Source organism: Phocoena sinus, chromosome 11 (assembly GCF_008692025.1).
Source record: "Phocoena sinus isolate mPhoSin1 chromosome 11, mPhoSin1.pri, whole genome shotgun sequence".
Taxonomy (NCBI): domain Eukaryota; kingdom Metazoa; phylum Chordata; class Mammalia; order Artiodactyla; family Phocoenidae; genus Phocoena; species Phocoena sinus.
Genome location: NC_045773.1, coordinates 25722320 through 25741658, shown reverse-complemented (window position 1 = coordinate 25741658; position 19339 = coordinate 25722320). Strand labels below are relative to the sequence as shown.

Genomic DNA, 19339 nt, shown 5'->3' with positions numbered 1-19339 from the left:
TTCACTTTGTAAAAAAAACACAATATCTGCAAAGTCCAACAAAGTGAAGTGCAATCAAACGAGGTCTGCCGCTAATGAACACTCTCCATACAGCGAGAGTCTCTTTCCAATCTAAGGGAGTAGGGCCTGGATGCTCTTCTAATTGAGGAAACATAGCAACTCTGTAGGCCTCTGAGGATCCAGAGAATTCCTCACGCCCCTGTGTGGGCCATGCAATGCCTCAGTGAGTCTGTCCTACGGGTGCTATGGACTTCATTCCTCTCCCTTGGCCAACTCGGCCACCTGCCTGATAGAGTGGGTATGCTGAGGCCTCCCACACAGCATGGCGCATCTGAGTTCTTGGTTCTCAAAGTGTGACACCGGACTAGCAGTACCAGCTTCCCCAGGGAACCTGGGGACCAGGCAGAGTCTCAGGCTCCGCCCAGACCTACTAAATCTAGAGGTGGAACTTGGTCATCCCAATTTTTACAAGCCCTCCAGGGGATTCTGCAAGTAGGCTTAAGTGTAAGACTCAGAGGTCTAAGTAACCACCAGGAACTGCTGTTGGGAGCCAAAAAGAAGAAGGGATGAACAAGGGCATGAGACACAAGGGGCCTCTGAGGGTCCAAGATGGCAAGCTGAAGGCCTGGAGACAAAATGTGGCCCACATAAGGGTTTTACTGAGGCTACACCAGAGGTCAGGAAACTGAAAAGGGCCAAGTAATATATATGTTAGGCTTGTGGTCTGTGACTCTGGCACAGCTATTCAACGCTGCTGCTGCAGCCTGAAAGCTAACAACCTGTAAGCAGAAGGGCGTGGCTATGTCCCAATAAAACTTTATCCAAACAGGTGCTGGGCTGAATCTAGCCTGCCGGTTGTGGTTAGCCAACCCTACATCTGGAACAACAGCTCCTCTTAAAAAGTAAAAATAAAAACACAACAGCACTCAGAAGATCTGGCCGTTCTGAGCTCAAGTCCCCAAAAGGCAGCAATCAGCTACAGCTGAATGGGCAGCCTTCTTCCCGGGGGACACCGTCTCTAGTTTTCCACAGTCCCCACGGATTCTCTCCTAAATACCAGGGCAGAGCCAGTTCACATATGTTATCCTGCTCGTTTTCTCCTTTATCTACTTATATTGACATAAATGTGCATTTGTACATACATGTGCATATGTACATATGTGTGTGTGTGTGTGTGTGTATTTTAACACCCACAGGCTTTCAGTGCTTTATTTTTACAGAGATGCCCGGACATCTCAGTTTTCTCCAAGGGCTTTAATACCACAATAGTATGAAGCCTGCTTTAGAATTTGGGGATGGGGGCTCCAGCCCTAGGACTGACCTTGCAGCTATAACTTGAGCCAGACTGTGGCCCGCTCAGAGGATCCTCCTGTGCTCAAGTGCACAAACCATCCTTCCCTTCCTTCCCTCTCAGGTTTGCTGTGTCAACAAGCCAGCAGTACCACCCGGGAAAGTAGCAAAAAACAGCCTAATAGTCAGCAGCCCGAATCACGCCTTCAGGATTGGCCAAGCAGGGGGAAAGATTCTGTTTTTATTTTTGTTTTCTGTTCCTCCTACATCAGGTATCTAAACACCTCCCTAAATCAAAATGGATAATACTCCACAGCATTGGTCCTCTCATCACTTGCCACACATCCTATGAATGACAGACCATGGAAAGAAATCCCTCCACATACATTATGTTGCTCAGATCAGCTAAAGGTTCTTTGGGAAGCTCAGAATAACAGGTGTGACTTCTATTCCTCTGTTCTCTTTCCTAGAGGCAGTATAAGGGATCAGAGGTCTTATTTGGAGGCTTCTACCCTCATTCAGTTTTCCTTCCTCCTGTTCTCATCCTCACACTAACCCCAATAAATAAACAATGTGCACAGGACGATAATGATCTTTTCTTAAAGAAGGAAAAGGGCATATTTAATGTCACCCTCTCAGCAGTCTACCTGGAATCTTGCATTTTAATTTTAACTCAAGTTACACGAACACAGTACTGCGTTCTTCTAACTATGCATTTTTCTCAGGGGCCTTTCCAGCAAGGAAATTCCTCCACTTAACCGCCCCTCTCTCTTTCTTCAACTTGTACCCCTTTCCCCACCCTGTCTACTCCAGAAAAGGTCTCTTGAAAGAAAATACATAAATCTTCACCTTATCTGAGTGGAATGTTTGCACAAAGAATCACAGAGATTTCTTTGATTGGTTACACAAGCTAATTTTCCATTTACATTACAGAGCAACAATTTATTCTACAATAAAACTAGCCAACCCTAAGAGTCCACTTCAGTCGACACCTTGGCAGGGGGCCAAGATTCCTGGACTCTTTCCCTCCCACTGTTCTGCCTCCCTCAATCCCACATGGCCAGGCCACCGTTACTTTACAGCTGCTTCTCTCTTTGGGTGTGTTTTGCCTACTCCATCTCCTGTGTGTTTAAGACAGTGAGCACCAGTCTGTGAATGACAGTCGGTGGGTCCTGCCAGCATTAACGGTGGAGCCAGGAGCATACCTGGCCATCTGTAAAAGCACGGGTTGACTGAGGTGTTTATAAAAGGAAAGAGACAATGATGAGAGATAGCTGGGATGAATAACCAAGCACTCACTGTGTTCCAGTCATCCCAAGATCGGGAAGGAATATTTCCATTTGAGGGATGAGAAACATGAGATTTAAGAGTGTAAACGATGGCCCTAAAGAAAAACAGAAAGCGACAGAATAGGGTTTGGAACTGAGGTCTGTCTTGTACCAAAGCCAGTGCCTCTTAAATGCAGACATGTATTGAGATGCACTTGTGTACGCAACTCTAAAAATAGGGATGCCGGGCTTCCCTGGTGGCGCAGCGGTGAAGCATCTGCCTGTCAATGCGGGGGACACGGGTTCAAGGCCTGGTCCAGGAAGGTCCCACATGCAGTGGAGCAACTAAGTCTGTGCGCCACAACTACTGAGCCGGCACTCTAGAGCCTGTGTGCCACAACTACTGAAGCTTGTGTGCCACAACTACTGAAGCCTGTGCGCCTAGAGCCCATGCTCTGCAACAAGAGAAGCCTGCACACTGCAGCAAAGTGTAGCCCCCACTTACTGCAACTAGAGAAATCTGCATGTAGCAACAAAGACCCAACACAGCCAAAAATATAAATAAATTTATTTTAAAAAATAATAATAAATAAATAAATAAAAATAGGGATGCCAACCATTGAGCATAGGCACTTTTTATTTACCTTCTGTGAAAGGTGGTAAAGAGGACGTTCCTAGGCTGGGTCTAGTGTGTGCCAGATAATTCTCTGTTGTGAGGGTCTGTGCTCCATGCTGTACAGTGTTTGTCAGCATCCCTGATTTCTATCCGCCTGATGCCAGTAGCACTCCTCTTCCCAATGGTGATAACTAAAAATGTCTCCAGACATTGCCAAATGTCCTCTGGGGGCCCCTTAAGGAACCACTGGTCTAGTAGTTTAGAAATCCTACCCTGCAACAAGTTACTACTGCCTCTTTGGAGGCCATAGAAGGTAGAGCTTCAGAGCACAAATTCTGGGCTTCTCTGGTGGCGCAGTGGTTGAGAGTCCGCCTGCCGATGCAGGGGACACGGGTTCGTGCCCCGGTCCGGGAAGATCCCACATGCCACGGAGCGGCTAGGCCCGTGAGCCATGGCCGCTGAGCCTGCGCGTCTGGAGCCTGTGCTCCGCAACGGGAGAGGCCACAGCAGTGAGAAGCCTGCGTACCGCAAAAAAAAAAAAAAAGAGCACAATTCTGGTATCAAACATGCCTGAGTCAGAATCTCAGATCTGCCACTTACTAGTTCTGTGAACTAAGAAGTATTCCACCTCTTTGAACCCTTCCGTGTAAAATGGGGGCCGATACTAGTATTCTGAGGATTAACTGACAAAATGCAGGTGAAGCCCTTAGCTCAGTGCCTGACACAGTAATAGTGCAATAATGTCAGCTGTTAGTATTGCGATTAAGAAAAACACATGTGGCACACCAGTCAGAATGGCCATCACCAAAAAAATCTACAAACAATAAATGCTGGAGAGGGGGTGGAGAAAAGCGAACCCTCCTACACTGTTGGTGGGAATGTAAATAGGTACAACCACTATGGAGAACAGTATGGTGGTCCCTTAAAAAACTAAAAACAAAACTACCATAAGATCCAGCAACCCCACTCCTGGGCATATATCCAGAGTAAACCATAATTGGAAAAGATACAGGCACCCCAGTGTTCATTGCAGCACTATTGTACAATAGGGCAAGACATGGAAGCAACCTAAATATCCACTGACAGAAGAATGCATAAAGAAGATGTGGTACATATGTACAATGGAATATTACTCAGCCATAAAAAAGGATGAAATAATGCCATTTACAGCAGTATGGATGGACCTAGAGATTACCGTACTAAGTGAAGTCAGACAGAGAAAGACAAATATCATATGATATCACTCACATGTGGAATCTAATTTTTAAAAATGATACAAAGGAATTTATTTACAAAGTAGAAACAGACTCACAGATCTCGAAATCAAACTCATGGTTACCAAAGGGGAAACGTGAGGGGAAGCGATAAATCAGGAGCTTGGGATGAACATACACAGACTACTACATATAAAAGAGACAACCAACAAGGACCTACTATATAGCACGGGGAACTCTACTCAATATTCTGTGATAACCTATATGAGAAAAGAATCTGAAAAAGAATGAATATATGTATACGTATAACTCAGTCACTTTGCTGTACACGTGAAACTAATACAACATTGTAAATCAACTATAATCCAGGAAAGTTAAAAAAGAAAAGAAAAACGGATGTCAGAAGGTGTCAAACTGAGTCAGCGCAGCTCATAGGTGAGTAAACTGAGGCTCAAAAATAGGAGGTATTAAATGTGATCAGGACCTAGTCCACTTCTTCAAAAATTACACATTTTTGGCCATGGCAACGGTTTGGTTGTACCCCACAAGCCTGCAAGCCTTGTGCTGGCTCAGCCTCATGACCGAAGAAAGAGCCTGCAGTAAGCGACAGAGACGTTAATGGTTTAATGGATGGGGGGATCTTACACGTCAGGCCCTAGAGCAACACCCCAGTGTGTGTGGCACACAGCAGGCAGGACGTGGCAGGAGGTTACCAGTTACGGGGGGGGAACTGACAAGTATGTATTAGGATCTGTGATTAAGAGGGAAGGTCAGTCAGGTGAGCAGGGTATAGGTGAGGCAGGGACTGGTAGAGCAGGGGATGTACAGAGAGCAAGAGAGCAGCCATCTTGGATGGCCTGATCATATAGCACACAATGCCTTTAATCATTCCTGCCCCATAAAATTGTATCTTTGAGCCCCTAGTATATTCTTTCTGAATTACCCATGTTCTTTTATCTTACAATTGTTAGTATTCCCATTTGTGGCAGCCAAATAACGGAAGGGGACACGTTAAGTCTTTTAGGAAAGTACCTACCATCCATTAGATGGGGCAATCAAAGACAAATGAACAACAAACAGGAGAAAAAGAAGTGCTAAATGCATGAAATCCCAACAGTGGCTCACAGAGACCCTTCCAACATTTTGGAAGTTACAGTGTTTTGGCCTTGATATTTTGCTGAATTCAACCCCGGTCGTGGAATACCTCATGCTGTTTGATTTTTGCTCAGTGAAAATGTTTGTTCCACCACTTGGTAACCACAGCTAGAAACTGTGCGATCTCAGTTCAAGTGGAAAAACACCATCTCGATATGCTCCAATTTGTATACTTATTTGTGCCTTGTCATTTTAAGGGAACTTATGAGATGAGCTAGCTGGCAGAGGGAGTCAGGTAGTATAGGTGGTCAGGCAATAATTAGTCTCTCACTTGAAAAAGTTGGGGAAAATTATCTAGTCATATTTAGAAGGGAACTTTCTCTGGCCGGGGTTGACATTTAATTACCCTGGATTTAGTGGACCTGGGCTGGACATTTTGATGTTGGCCACTAGGTGATGACGATGAAAGAAAAAACAGTGACAAGCCCAGAAGAAAAAGAGTGAATGGGTGGTGTGTGTGTGTGTGTGTGTGTGTGTGTGTGTGTGTGTGTGTGTGTGAGAGAGAGAGAGAGAGAGAGAGAGAGAGAGAGAGAGAGAGAATGGATATACTCATGCGTATACTCATGCCTTCAACAAACCACAATTTCGCATAATCTAAGCCTCATTTGGTCACCAGGATTACAGGAAGGATAAGGCACAGTCCTTGACTCAGAGACCACAGCTTGATAGAGACAGAAAATAGAAAGATATAATTGCATACATAATACACATATATGAGGACACTGAGGTTGTCCGTAGACCAGTGGTTCTCAACCAGTATGTTAGAGCATACAACAGTATACACTGAATCCTTCCAAACTGGGCTGTCAGATTTTGATCAATGAGTATAAATTATTTTTGTAATCAATAATGTATGCTACAACATTGAAATTTAACCTAAAGAATGTGGAATTAAGCTATTTAGTATCAATGGGTAAATTATTACTAATACGGGGTAAGAGGCATAGGACAATTTCAAGCCAAGTTTTCTGAAAGGAAAATTGTGTGTTCACTGGACAGATGACATTGGAAAATTTTCTTTCAATTTTCCAAAGCTCGCTTTAAAAAAAAAAAAAAAAAAGGTTCAATTTTAATCCCTTAAAATGTCCTGCCAAAAATTCTACTATTTTCAAGTGTTTTCATAACAAAAAGGATTAAATGGGTAGATGAGGAAGAATAGCAAAGCTGCCTCTGGGGGTATACGGGGCTTCTCAATCTGGGAAAGCTGGCAAATAATGGATCAGAAATCTCTGTAGTCAAGGCTATATAAATGCTAGTGGCTCTCAGCTCTTCCCACCATCTTTCCAGTTAGAAAAAAAAATTTTTTTTTTCATTGAAGGATGGTTGATTTACAGCTATACTTCAATAAAAATGTCTGCTTAACAGCGAAGTGATTCAATTACACATATAATTTTTTTTCCCATTATTTTCCATTAGGGTTTATTACAGGATACTGAATATAGTTCCCTATGCTATACAGTAGGATCTTGTTGTTTATCCATTCTATACATAATTGTCTGCATCCAAAGTACTCAGTGCATTCAAAATACTTAGAAACTCAGGTTTTACACATTGACTGCTGCTTCTGTTTGCAATGAGGGTTCACGTTCATAACAACAGAAGATCTTAAAAGAAAACTGAGAACCATGAAGGGGTGCTATGTGTCCAGGCAGACTTCAGGCGGATGCACTGAGCACTTCCAGCGTTTTCGAGAAGGTGATGTAACTGTTCCTTCAACTAGGCCAATCATTTTAATGCAGGGAGGCATGGAGGAGATTCCTCTTTGGGTTCCAATGGATGATTCCTAAAAAGGTTCATCAAATTCACTGTAACTGACAGCTAAGCATTCTCCAGCCAAAGATTCTATGGTTTGAAATCCAAATGTGGCCTCAGAGCTCTCAGGCACAGAAGAAAGCAGGGGTGAAAGGACCAGGTATCTGAATAACCATGTGTTCTCGTTTTGCCAATAAACGTGGTATTTCTGCAAAGATGAGTTTCTCTTTTAAGTGATAGTTTACTGGGACTTTTCATATTGGTCTGAGTTCTCCTGAATATCATTAGAGAACAAAAATCCCTCCTACATTGTTGGTGGGAATGTAAATTGGTGCAGCCGCTAAGGAGAACAGTATGGAGGTTTCTTAAAAAACTAAAAAAAGAATCACCATGTGATCCAGCAATCCCACTCCTGGGCATATATCTGGAAAAGACCAATACTCTAATTAGAAAAGATGCACGTACCCCAATGTTCATAGCGGCACTACTGTTAATAGCCAAGATATGGAAGCAACCTAAATGTCCATCGACAGATGAATGGATAAAGAAGTGGTACACACACACACACACACACACACACACGCACGCACGCACTCGCGAATATTACTCAGCCATAAAAAAGGATGAAATAATGCCATTTGCAGCAACATGGATGGACCTAAAGATTATTATACTGAGTGAAGTTAGTCAAAGACAAGTATTATATCACTTACATGTGGAATCTAAAAAAAAATGATACAAATGAACTCATTTACAAAACAGAAATAGACTCATAGACACAGAAAACAAACTTATGGTTACCAACGGGGAAAGGGAAATTAATTCCTAATTAAATTAGGAATTTGGGATTAACAGGTACATACTACTGTATATAAAATACATAAACAACAAGGACCTACTGCAGAGCACTGGGAACTACATTCAATATCTTTTAATAACCCACAATGGAAAAGCATCTGGAAAAGAATATGTATATATAGCTGAATCCCTCTGCTGTACACCTGAAACACCGTAAATCAACTATACTTCAATAAAAAAAACAAAAAACCAAAACCCCTCCTGCGTACACGCCTTTTCCTTGGAGAACCTCACTGCTATAATGGTCATTCTAAAACTTTATCTGAGGGATCTTAGCGATGCTATTAAAAAGAGAGCTCTGGTGTTGGACAAGACTTTAGGTATCTCAGGTAACCCTGACCCAACCTACAGCCCCTACACCTCCACCATTTAACATTAGAATAAAATTCTCTTTTCTCCCTTATTGATCTTCTGGTTTCTCTACTTGATGAGGCCTGTGGTCTAGGCTCAACTTATAGAACTTATAGAATTTTAGAACTCACTGGTTCTAAAATTATAACGTGCAACAGAATCACCTGGCCGCCTTGTTAAATAGAGACTGCTAGGCCCCCAACCCCAGAGTTCTTGCTTGTCAGTGGGTCTGGGGTAGGCAGAGCCTGAGAATTTGCATTGCTAGGGAGTTCCCAGGTGCCAGTAAAGCTGATGCTACTGATCTGGGGATCCCACTTTGAGGACCACTCAATTATATCCTTAAACATGAGAGGAATGCAAAGGCATTCCTAGAGACTTCAGCCCAGTTCGCAGCCAGAGGTCTCAATCTCCCATGCTATGCCCCTGCCTTCATTTCAATAAAGTTCCAGATAGAAAGTGCCTTCATAGACTTCTCAGGTTTCCCTGCCCCTTAAGACAGTGAGGAATGCCAGAGAAGGAGCGGGGAAGATCGGTCCACATGGTTCATTCATAGCTTATCAATACTTATTCACAGGAAGGTCTTCACGGCTCAATCAGAAGTCCATTTTTCAAAAAAATCATATACTCGACATCACATATTTGAACTTCTCATTTTGTAGATGAAAAGCTTGAAAGCAGATCATGAGACTAGTCTAAAGCCAGAGTGCTAGCTCCTAGTAACTGGCAGAGTTGCACCGAGAATCTAGGATTCTTGATTGGTCAGTTTCCAGTACAGAATCCTTCTCTGGCAGGCCAGGCTCCCCGATTAGATGATATATTTTAATTATCTATATCATATTTTTTTCTCATTTGAACAGAACGCTCCTAAAATACAGTTTAATAATTGCAGCTATTACTATGCATGCATTTTAATGTGCGTAAGATACAAGTGAGGTTTTATTTTTGAAGTGGCACCATCCTATTTATATTACCTTGCCATGTGATTTAAAGGCTACAGATTACCTTTAAGCATTCTGATTTAAAAAGAGCAACGCTCTAAAATTACTATTATCTTCAGAGAATAAAGACGTTTTATTTTACAATCTTTTTGTCTTGCATCGTATATAATCTGTAACTAACTGAGTCAGGCTTTAATTGTAGGTGGATCCTTCTCATTCCATTGTTTAGCTGTGCAAAATTTTGCAGCAATTACAAGACACAAAGTTCTTTCCCCTTACTTAACAAGACACCATTTCAGACTTCCCTGGTGGTGCAGTGGTTAAGAATCCGCCTGCCAATGCAGGGGACACAGATTCGAGCCCTGGTCCGGGAAGATCCCACATACTGTGGAGCAGTTAAGCCGGTGAGCCGCAACTACTGAACCTGTGCTCTAGAGCCCGCGAACCACAAGTACTGAGCCTGCATGCCACAACTACTGAAGCCCAAGCGCCTAGAGCCCGTGCTCCGCAACAAGAGAAGCCACTGCAATGAGAAGCCTGCGCACCACGACAAAGTGCAGCCCCTGCTCACCGCAACCACAGAAAGCCCGAGCACAGCAATGAAGACCCAACGCAGCCAAAAATAAATAAAATAAGAAAAAAAAAAGACACCATTTCAAAAGAAGGAGAGCACAGACGGAAGTACTGTAGGTCGTAATTTAAGTTACCTGGGCCGTGAGCGTGACACAGGATAAAATGAGCTACTTCCTCCCTAAAGTTCCTTTAGCAATGTATTGAGCTACAAAGACTTCACATGAGATAGGCCTTCTGGTGTGGGATACTGACAACTCCAACTGATTCTTCATGAAGACAATTAATTTGATTAGGAGTTACAGCATTCAATTTCATTTTCTGATGGGCCTCAAACACAAGTGGCTGTGTACAATCATTCTGAGATCAAAGTGACTTTGGGTCTGGACTGGTTTTCACCGGCCTGTCACCAACTGAGAAATCAGCTCCTCGTTCCTTAGTTGGGTCAGAAAAACTGACAGCCTTCCCAGGGTCTGCACACCCCAATCCTTAAAATTTGAAAACCCAACCATCCTCTGTAAAACGTACGTAACTGGAACTTTACTCACTGAAAAAGTTAGCAACAGAAAGCTGTGCACATAATACTTTTTTTAAAAAGGCAGCCCACCCTCTCACCAGATGAAAATTAAAATTCACCTTAGAAATAATTCATGCAACATCAGTTAATTTTCATGAGTCATTCCCACTAACTTCTTGCTAATGATCTGTCCTGGCAGAACACTGTTTCACCTAACTCCTCTTCCATCTTCCTTATTCATTTCAATGAAAGCATTTAATAATAGCCAAATGGCAAATAATAAGGCAAAAAAGAAAAAGACAAAAAACTTGCCAGTCAACTCCAAAGGGAAATTGTCTCTCTTCTCCAATAAGTTTCTAATTAGAAAAGACCAGGAAGATGTAATTAACCTGCAACCAGCATGGGGGTGTGGGGAAACCAGCACCATTCAGGCTCATAATTAAAGTCTGCTTCACATAAACAGCAGAAGGTCAGCCTCTCTGGCTGTCAGGCCAGTGGTGACTTGAACCAGAGATCAATCACTACTCACATCAAAGAAGAGAGAGGTAAAGCCAATGAGACAAATCCAGCTGGAAAATCTCGTCCCTTCACCGGGATAATGCATCCATCACTCCTTTAAAACAAAAACAAAAACATTACCCCCTCCCACTATTCCATACTGCAAAATGTGGCAAATTTTTTATCCTGCTAGGCTCTCTTATGAAACAGAATCAAACAATAATAGCAGACTCTACAGACACCATGATAACACATGCAAGTTATACAGTAAATGCCTTGAGGACTACACAGCCCTTTTCCTTGAACCCCACAGCTCATCCACTCTGTTCTTCTCCTAGAACAGAGCTGTGTAGATCTGAATTCTGTTGTACAGATCCGAATCCCACCCCCCTCTATTCGGGGATATTTTTCTACTTGCAGTCTTGTACTAAATATATTACTATCACCCAAATTATAATGGATGCTCCTTGAGGGCAGAGACTGTTTTGTGCAACACTGATGGTAGCAAGCCCCCCTGCACACCACAGGTTCTTTACTAGAATGAACAACTCGTGACATGGAGTTCTGACTTCAACCTTCCCGGCCCCCGGGTGAGATGGGTTTTTCCCTACCTGTTTTCCTGAAGAGAAGACAAAAGCTTAATGTCTTACTCAAGGCCCGAACACCTTTTTTTTTTTTGCGGTACGCGGGCCTCTCACTGCTGTGGCCTCTCCCGTTGCAGAGCACAGGCTCTGGACGCGCAGGCTCAGCGGCCATGGCTCACGGGCCCGGCCGCTCCGCGGCATATGGGATCTTCCCGGACCGGGGCACGAACCCGTGTCCCCTGCATCGGCAGCCGGACTCTCAACCACTTCGCCACCAGGGAAGCCCCTGAAGACTTTTAAAAAGCAAAGGTAGAAAGGAACCCAGGCTTTCAAATACCAGGGTTCGATTCTGCTTCCCTTCCCTTTGCCACCAAAGCAAACACTGGTTTTACCTCCCAACCATGGTGTCACCAATCAGCAAGTACTATGGAAGGCCACAAGAGCCAGACCACTACCACGTCTGCATTACACTTCGCCTTAGGGAACTATATTCTCATGGGGATATTTTGGTTTCTCCACTACTGATATTTTGGGCCGGATAACTCTTTGTCGTGGGGTGGTCCTGTGTCCTGCAGGATATGTGGCAGTATCCCTGGCATCCACCCACTAGGTGCCAGGGGCACCCCTCCTCCAAACGGTGAAAATCAAAAATGTGTAAGGCTTTGACTAACGTCCCCTGAGTGAGGAAGAGAGGGTCACACTGCTTGAGAATCACTGGGCTACGGAGAGGCCAAGTTTTCCTTGTCTGGAGGGGGCACGTGACCCAGACTGACCAACCAGAGCAGCCCACACTGCTCTCCTCTCCTGATTACTCCATGAGCGTGAACGTCATCAAGCCAAGGGCTCCTCAGTATTTTGGTTGTTTTGGCGGGGAGGATGCTGATAAAGACACTGCAAAAGTGAGAAAGCCCCGCTCCTGAGTTAAACTGCTTTCTTGGTTCTGGAGCTGACAGTGGTCATCTTTGGCAGCAGGCAGAAAGAATGAAGCCAATACACAGGAGAGCAGATATGAAGCGAAGAGAGAGCCACCACGATGCAGCGTGAGAACATCCATCCGGTGGTGCCTGAAACAAGCACCACCCCTCAGAATTCCCAGTTCCACGGGCCAATAAACTCCCTCTTGGCTTGTACTTGAGACTCTGAACTTTGCAACCCAGAGAGGCCTGAGTTATCATAGAGTGTGAGGCCCAGTATGGGCTTCCCCTGGAGCACACAGTGAAAGCCCACGTCCCTTCCCAGGTCGGCAAGGTCTGACATGCTCTGGCATCTCCCCTTCCCTGGCTCATCCACCGCTGCTCCAGCCCCATGCCCCCAACCCCATCCTCCTTGGAGTTCCCTGACACACCGGGCACACTCTGTGTGTGCTGGTCCCTCTGCCTGGAATGCTCCCCCAGCATCAGCATTCCTTACTTCCTCCAAGTCTACATGCAGCGCTCCTTCTCTAGCGGGAGAAAAGCAGCCATAAGATCCCCCTAACATTTCTGTCAAGAGGCACAGAGTCTGTTTTGCACGCAGGGCAGAATAGGAGGAGCCATCAGAGATGGGGACTTGCTCGCATCTGGGTGTCTGTTACCTGTTGCCGCTAATCCTGAGTGGCAAGTCTGAAGTTTTCCATTTCCGGGTCTGCATCTGGGCCCCTTCACCCAGGTTAGGCTTTCCTTTGCTGCACAGGAACCCGGTTACATTTGGTGATTTTTTTTTAATTAATTTTTACTGGAGTATAGTTGCTTTACAATGTTGTGTTCATTTGGTGATTCTAACGAATAACATTTCACATCTGCAAGTCTAGTTTTTCCAACACTCCACAAGTGCTTTCTAAGCTCCTAATTCATGCCAGGCTCTGTTCTAGGCTTTGGGGACACATTGCCAAGCACGACAGACGTACCCCTCTGCCTTGTTGTACTGTCTAAGGATGGGGGTCTCTTGCCACTTTGCACACAGACATGATTTATTGCCTGTCTGGTCAGACCTTCCTATGGGTGAACTCACATTTTAATAGAACACACTGAAGACATTATAGCAAAGAGTTTAAGAATGCATGAGTCAATCCAAGATGGTCTCAATAATAATAACAACAACAGGCATAGCCTGTACTCAAGCCAACGTTCTTCCCTCACTCCCAGTATGTGCCTTCCTTTCTTTGGAATCTGGCAGACCTCAATCAGGCCTGGCTCCACCACTGACCCTGTGACCTTGAACAAATTATTAATCACTCTGAGCTTCCACTTCCTCCTCTGTAAAAGGACGGTATCAACAGTTTCCTACCTTATTAAGGTTGCTGGGAGGATTAAGTGAAGTGCTTCATGCAGGAAACTTAACAAAATGAAAAGTCTGAGGCAATCAGCCCCGTGGAGATACTCTGAAGCAAAAAAGCCTCCAAAAGTTGCCTCTTCCACCAGCTTTCTCTCCCAGGAAGGTTCATGCCTGGTCACCATCAACTGTGCCTCACCCACTTCAACCACAGGCTGGAGGGGTCAGTGGGAAGTACGCCCCCTCCCCACCCACTGGTTGCTTTGGCTGGAGAAAACTGAGCATGAGATTGGAACCCCTTCAGCTGATACAGTAACAGATGGGGGGGTGCCATCCTGCATCTTCCCAGTGTCGATCCTTTACCTCTAAGAAGCTGTTTCCTCCATGAGAGAATTGGTCTACTTGCTGGTCATGTGCACTTTTGCAATAGTTTTCAGGTGGCACGAGCTTTTCTCTGTGCTTCGCCTACCCCTTCCTTACCAAGCCAGAAGGCAGCCTGCATAATGCGGGGGAGAACTGGCACAGGAGTCAGGGCATTTACATTAGAGAGTTGGCTGTTTATCTCGGTAAGTCTTTGCCCTCCTCTGGGACTTGGTTTCCTCAGGGGTTAAAAACCTCAGTGGATTAGATCAGGGGTCAACAACTTTTTAAGTAAAGGGTCAGAGAGAAAAAATATTTTAGGCTTTGAGGGCCACATAGTCCATAGAGTCTCTGTCACAACTATTCAACTCTGTCCCTGCAGCGTAGCAAGAGCCACAGGCAATACATACATGAATGGGCACGGATGTGTTCCAATAAAACTTTATTTACAAAAACAGCTGCAGGCTGGATTTGGCCAGAGGGCCACAGTTTGCAAACCCCTGGATTAGATGATCTCTTTTTGGTACTTTCTAGGTCTGAATTTCCATAATTTAATTATTCAAGATCCATCTCCCATCCGGCCTTACAGAAAGTTCAAAGGCTAGAAAGTTCTAGGTTGAAGTTAAAAGTTCAAGAAATAAGAATAACAGCTACCAATTATTAAATGATTGCTATGTACCAAGTATTCTGCAAATGGCTTTAAGTGCATCATGTCATTTTCTCCTCCCAGCCATTTGTTGAGGTAGATAGTATAATTAATCCACTTTATAGATAAAGAAATTGAGATTTCAGCAGTCTAAGTAACCCACCGAACATCATAAAAATGAGAAGTGGCAGAGCTGGGATCTGAACTGTTGTTTGACTCCGAAGTCCTTGCTTCACACTACTGACTTATGGGATTATCGCAAAGTTATTCAGAGACCCACCCCCACTGGTCGCTTCACCCCCTACCCTGGTTATTCTTCCATGAACCTTCCAGAAGTTCACGGGAGAAATCCTGTCCTTGCATGCCACATAAATTAAAAGACTGGCCTAAAAATAACACAAGAGTTCACAACACTAGATGACAAATTGCTTTTTAATGCATAATAATTGACTCCTTGATCAGCTCAATACCTCGCGGCAGCAGCGGCTGGAGCACCTACAGCATGCCTTATTTGGAAGGCGATCACAGGGCAAATGCTGGACCTGCTGATGCGGTCTGCAGTCTCTCACCCAGCAGGACACAGCCCTGTTTAAAGAGTTCTTTCAACTAAGGAGGAGGAGAGGAGAGAAGCAGCAAGGACCTACATCTTACCATGGTTTATCACAGTTAAACTAACTATACTCAGTATCTTGTAATAACCTAACCGATAAGGGAAAATAATCTGACGAAGAATAGATATACGTGTGTATAAGTGAACCACTGTGCTGTGTACCTGAAACTAACGTGACATTGTAAATCAACTCCACTCCAATAAAATAAAAAGTAAATAAATAAAAACTCGTCATAAACAAAACTCTCAACAAACAGTGGCCTTGGAAAAAAATCAAAGGGCAACTTAGAACGTGCATCAGTGAGGCTGGCTGGTCTCATGGGAGGCGTTTCAAGGTAGGGCACCTGCTGAACAGCTCCTGGGCTTCTCACTCTCTGCGCCTTCAACAGAGTCTCCTTGAGCAACTGACAATTATTAATACCATCTCTTTAGGGCCAAGATGGATGGAGGTTCGCGATCACGGGGGTGTAGGCTTTGGTGCAGCCACCGTTCCCTTCCCTGGCTTGACATTAGACAACTGCACTCTCCAGAGAGTTCTAGTGTCCACAGCAGCCACGGTGAAAATGTTAATGCAACAATTCAATAAATATTTAATGGTCTCTCCTGAGCTTGCTGACGCGATTAAGCAGGAGCCTCATTACTAAGACCTATTTCCACCTCCTCTTTAATTGATGAGCTGTATTCCTTTACGCTAACACACAGCGGCTTTAGACACACTGGAGTCATGAATACAGTAGGGAGAGGAAGAAACCATTCCATACCAGACCATCAAAACTCAGCGCAAGTCATCTTCTGGCGAGAGGCTTTGCCCTAGTCCCCTAGTGTGAGAGACAAGCCTGAAACACAGTGAGACAAGAAGCCACCTCAGGAATATGGACCAGCTATTCCTAGGGTGATGGTAAAATGCAGAGGAAGGTGTACAGGAAGGGCCCTGAATCCCATTTCTCACCTCCTAACCAACCACAGCTAGTTATTATTACTACGGTAGCTTATATAATATCTTTGGCCAACAATAATTTTTCTCGGTGGACTTCATCCTTCCCACCCATATGGCCCTAGTCATTCTTGGAACCCAGATCAAATGTCACCACCTGTGGGAAGCTTTCCCTACCCCTCCCCAGTCAAAATGAATCATTCCTTTCCTCGTAATCCCATGTGCTTTGTTGAAAATGCTCTTACAGCTTTTATCTCACCGGGTGACTTCAGTATTATAGTCAGGAACAGCACAGTTGAAAGTGAAATCTCAAGTCCAAATGCCTAGGTCACCAGCTGCGTGGTCCTGGGCAAATTACTTAAACCTCTCAACACTGTATTTACTTATCTTTAAAATGGAGGTGATGATGGTACCCCAAAGGACTACTGTGACATTAGGTGAGAGAAATGATTGGGTACTCGGCAAGCACTCGATTGCTCTCTAATGGCTAGATACCCATATCTGTAACCATATCCATATCTATGCATCACACATATGTGCATATACACATATTTGCATATGTATACATACACGTATATACAGACACACAGGTATGAGGTTTCAGATTCCTTCTACATGTATATGTAAAAATATGTAGTGTACTTTAAGTAGTATGTGGAAAGAATCTGAAACTTCATACCTAGCTTCTCACTCAGCGTAAGAAATTGTGAACCTGGTTGGCTAAATGCTAAGCCATAGGAGTGAGGAGGGTCACTTTAAAAGGCCACATACCCAGGCACTGTTTCCTTGCTCCCACGTCCTTCCTTTCTTGCAGTTTGGTAGGCCAGTGAGCTTATGACAAGGCCTGCCACCTTCCTCTCTGCGTGCGTGCCTGAGCTAGCTGGTCACTGCTCTTGTTACCTGTTCTCTGCAACTGGAGAGAAGGTTTGGTAGCATCTCAAAATATGCACTCAGGTTTAGGGGGAGGAAGGTAGGAGGTCCAATTTCAGCTTCAACCACAGCCACGGGCCCTGGTCCAGCCTTCACAGGGCTCTCCACTGAAGGATGATGGGCATGATCCTTCCTTACAGGTACCCTGGGAACATCTCTGGAAGGAGCAAGAGTAAAAATCACCCGTCACCTCATTCCTACTATTGTGCACGTGTACCTCCCCACAAGGCTTGAGGGCAGATGCAGGGAGAGGGAGAAGAGGCCTTGGGGCTGCGCAGACCCGGTTCATATCCCAGTCTGCTCCCACAAGGCCTTGGGGAAGATGCTCGTCTCTCCAATGCTGACTTTCTGCCCTTGTTACATGCGGCAGAGAACTCTAGGTACTCATCCCAACCTCTCTCCTGCCCCCTCAGGAGGATTCCAGCTGTTCTCTAAGCACATTAACAGCTGGAAGAGATACTACATTTCCAAGCCTCTTGTGCAGAGCTGTGTGGTCATGTGACCAAATTCTGGCCAAGAACATGGTAGTGGGATTGGGTGGGTCTTGGAGAAGTCTCCTTCAAAAAGAGTAGATGGGGGCTTCCCTGGTGCCGCGGTGGTTGAGAGTCCGGCTGCCGATGCAGCGGACACGGGTTCGTGCCTCGGTCCGGGAAGATCCCACATGCCGCGGAGCGGCTGGGCCCGTGAGCCATGGCCGCTGAGCCTGCGCGTCCGGAGCCTGTGCTCCACAACGGGAGAGGCCACAGCAGTGAGAGGCCCGCGTACCGCAAAAAAAAAAAAAAAAAGGGGTAGATGGGTAGGGAGGGATAAATTAGGAGTCTGGGATTAATATATACACACTACTATATATAAAATAGATAGCCAACAAGGATCTACTGTATAGCCCAGGGAACTATACTCATATCTTGTAATAACCTATGATGGAAAGGAATCTGAAAAAGGATATATATATATATATATATATATATATATATATACACACACACACACACACACACGTTTGTGTGTGTGTATAACTAAATCACTTTGCTGTACAATTGAAACTAACACATTATAAATTAACTATACTTCAAAAAAAATCCCCAAAAGATTAAAAAAAAAAAAAAAAAAGAGGAGATGTGCTCTGCTTCTTCCTTTTTGACTTGCTGCCTGGAATACAGATGTGGTGGCAGCAGCTGGGACCACGCAATGACCCTGAGGAAGGGAAAACTTACCCTGAGATTGGCAGGGCTGGAAAAAACAAACCTGGGTCACTATGATTCAGTGAAGCTGCCAGACCAGCCCTACACAGCCTCCTCTAAACTTCTTTTACAGGGAGAGAAATAAATGCCCAACTCATTTATGCCACTGGTGAGTTTTTGTCTGTCCTGGGCAGCTCAGCCTATTTGTTATTGATAAATAGAGCTCAGCAATGACGTAAATAAAACTACAGCCTGCAGCCCCCCACCTGTTTCTGGATGGCCCATGAGCTAAGAGTGATTTTTAGAGATGACCAGTTTGAATCAATCTGATGATAGGAAATGACAGCTCTTAAACCCCACCACCTCAAAAAAGAATTCCATTCTTCTCATTAGTAGACCTGTATTATGAAAGAGTTATACTCAATTATTATTATATTTTGAATTTTTTCAATAAAAATGTTGTCGAAATCTGTTTTTTCATTACATCAGTACCTACATACTGTCCTCGATTTTGCCTCGTCTTGCAAAATCTAAAATATTTACTGTCTGGCTCCTTACAGAAAACATCCGCTGACCTATGGTACAGAAAAGTCCCAAATACACTGCTAGTCATACAGAAAATGCTCAGTAAATGACAGCTATTAGTATAATTAAATCTCCAAAAAAGCTTGGCACTGAAGTTACTCCATTATTTCTTCCTCTTTGCGAGATATTACAACCCTACAGAAAAAGTCTGGCTTAATTCTTTGCTGACTTGAACAGATAAAAAAAAAAAATCTTCCAGTCAACCTCAGCCTTCCCAAGCATCTTCACTTTC

At 44.3% G+C, this 19339-nt stretch overlaps 1 protein-coding gene across 4 annotated transcripts in view; it reads right to left on the bottom strand.

Annotated features, from left to right (window-relative positions):
• PRICKLE2 (prickle planar cell polarity protein 2) overlaps positions 1–19339 on the bottom strand; it is a 343030-nt gene that overhangs the window by 141911 nt on the left and 181780 nt on the right. Inside the window, exon 1 of one of the 4 annotated variants that reach the window (XM_032647664.1) lies at positions 17312–17720. The exons of the other annotated variants lie outside the window; for them this stretch is intronic. The gene's annotated coding sequence lies outside the window, so the exon portion shown is untranslated. Of the gene's footprint in view, positions 1–17311; positions 17721–19339 lie in introns of those variants that run through there. 4 annotated transcript variants of the gene reach the window in all.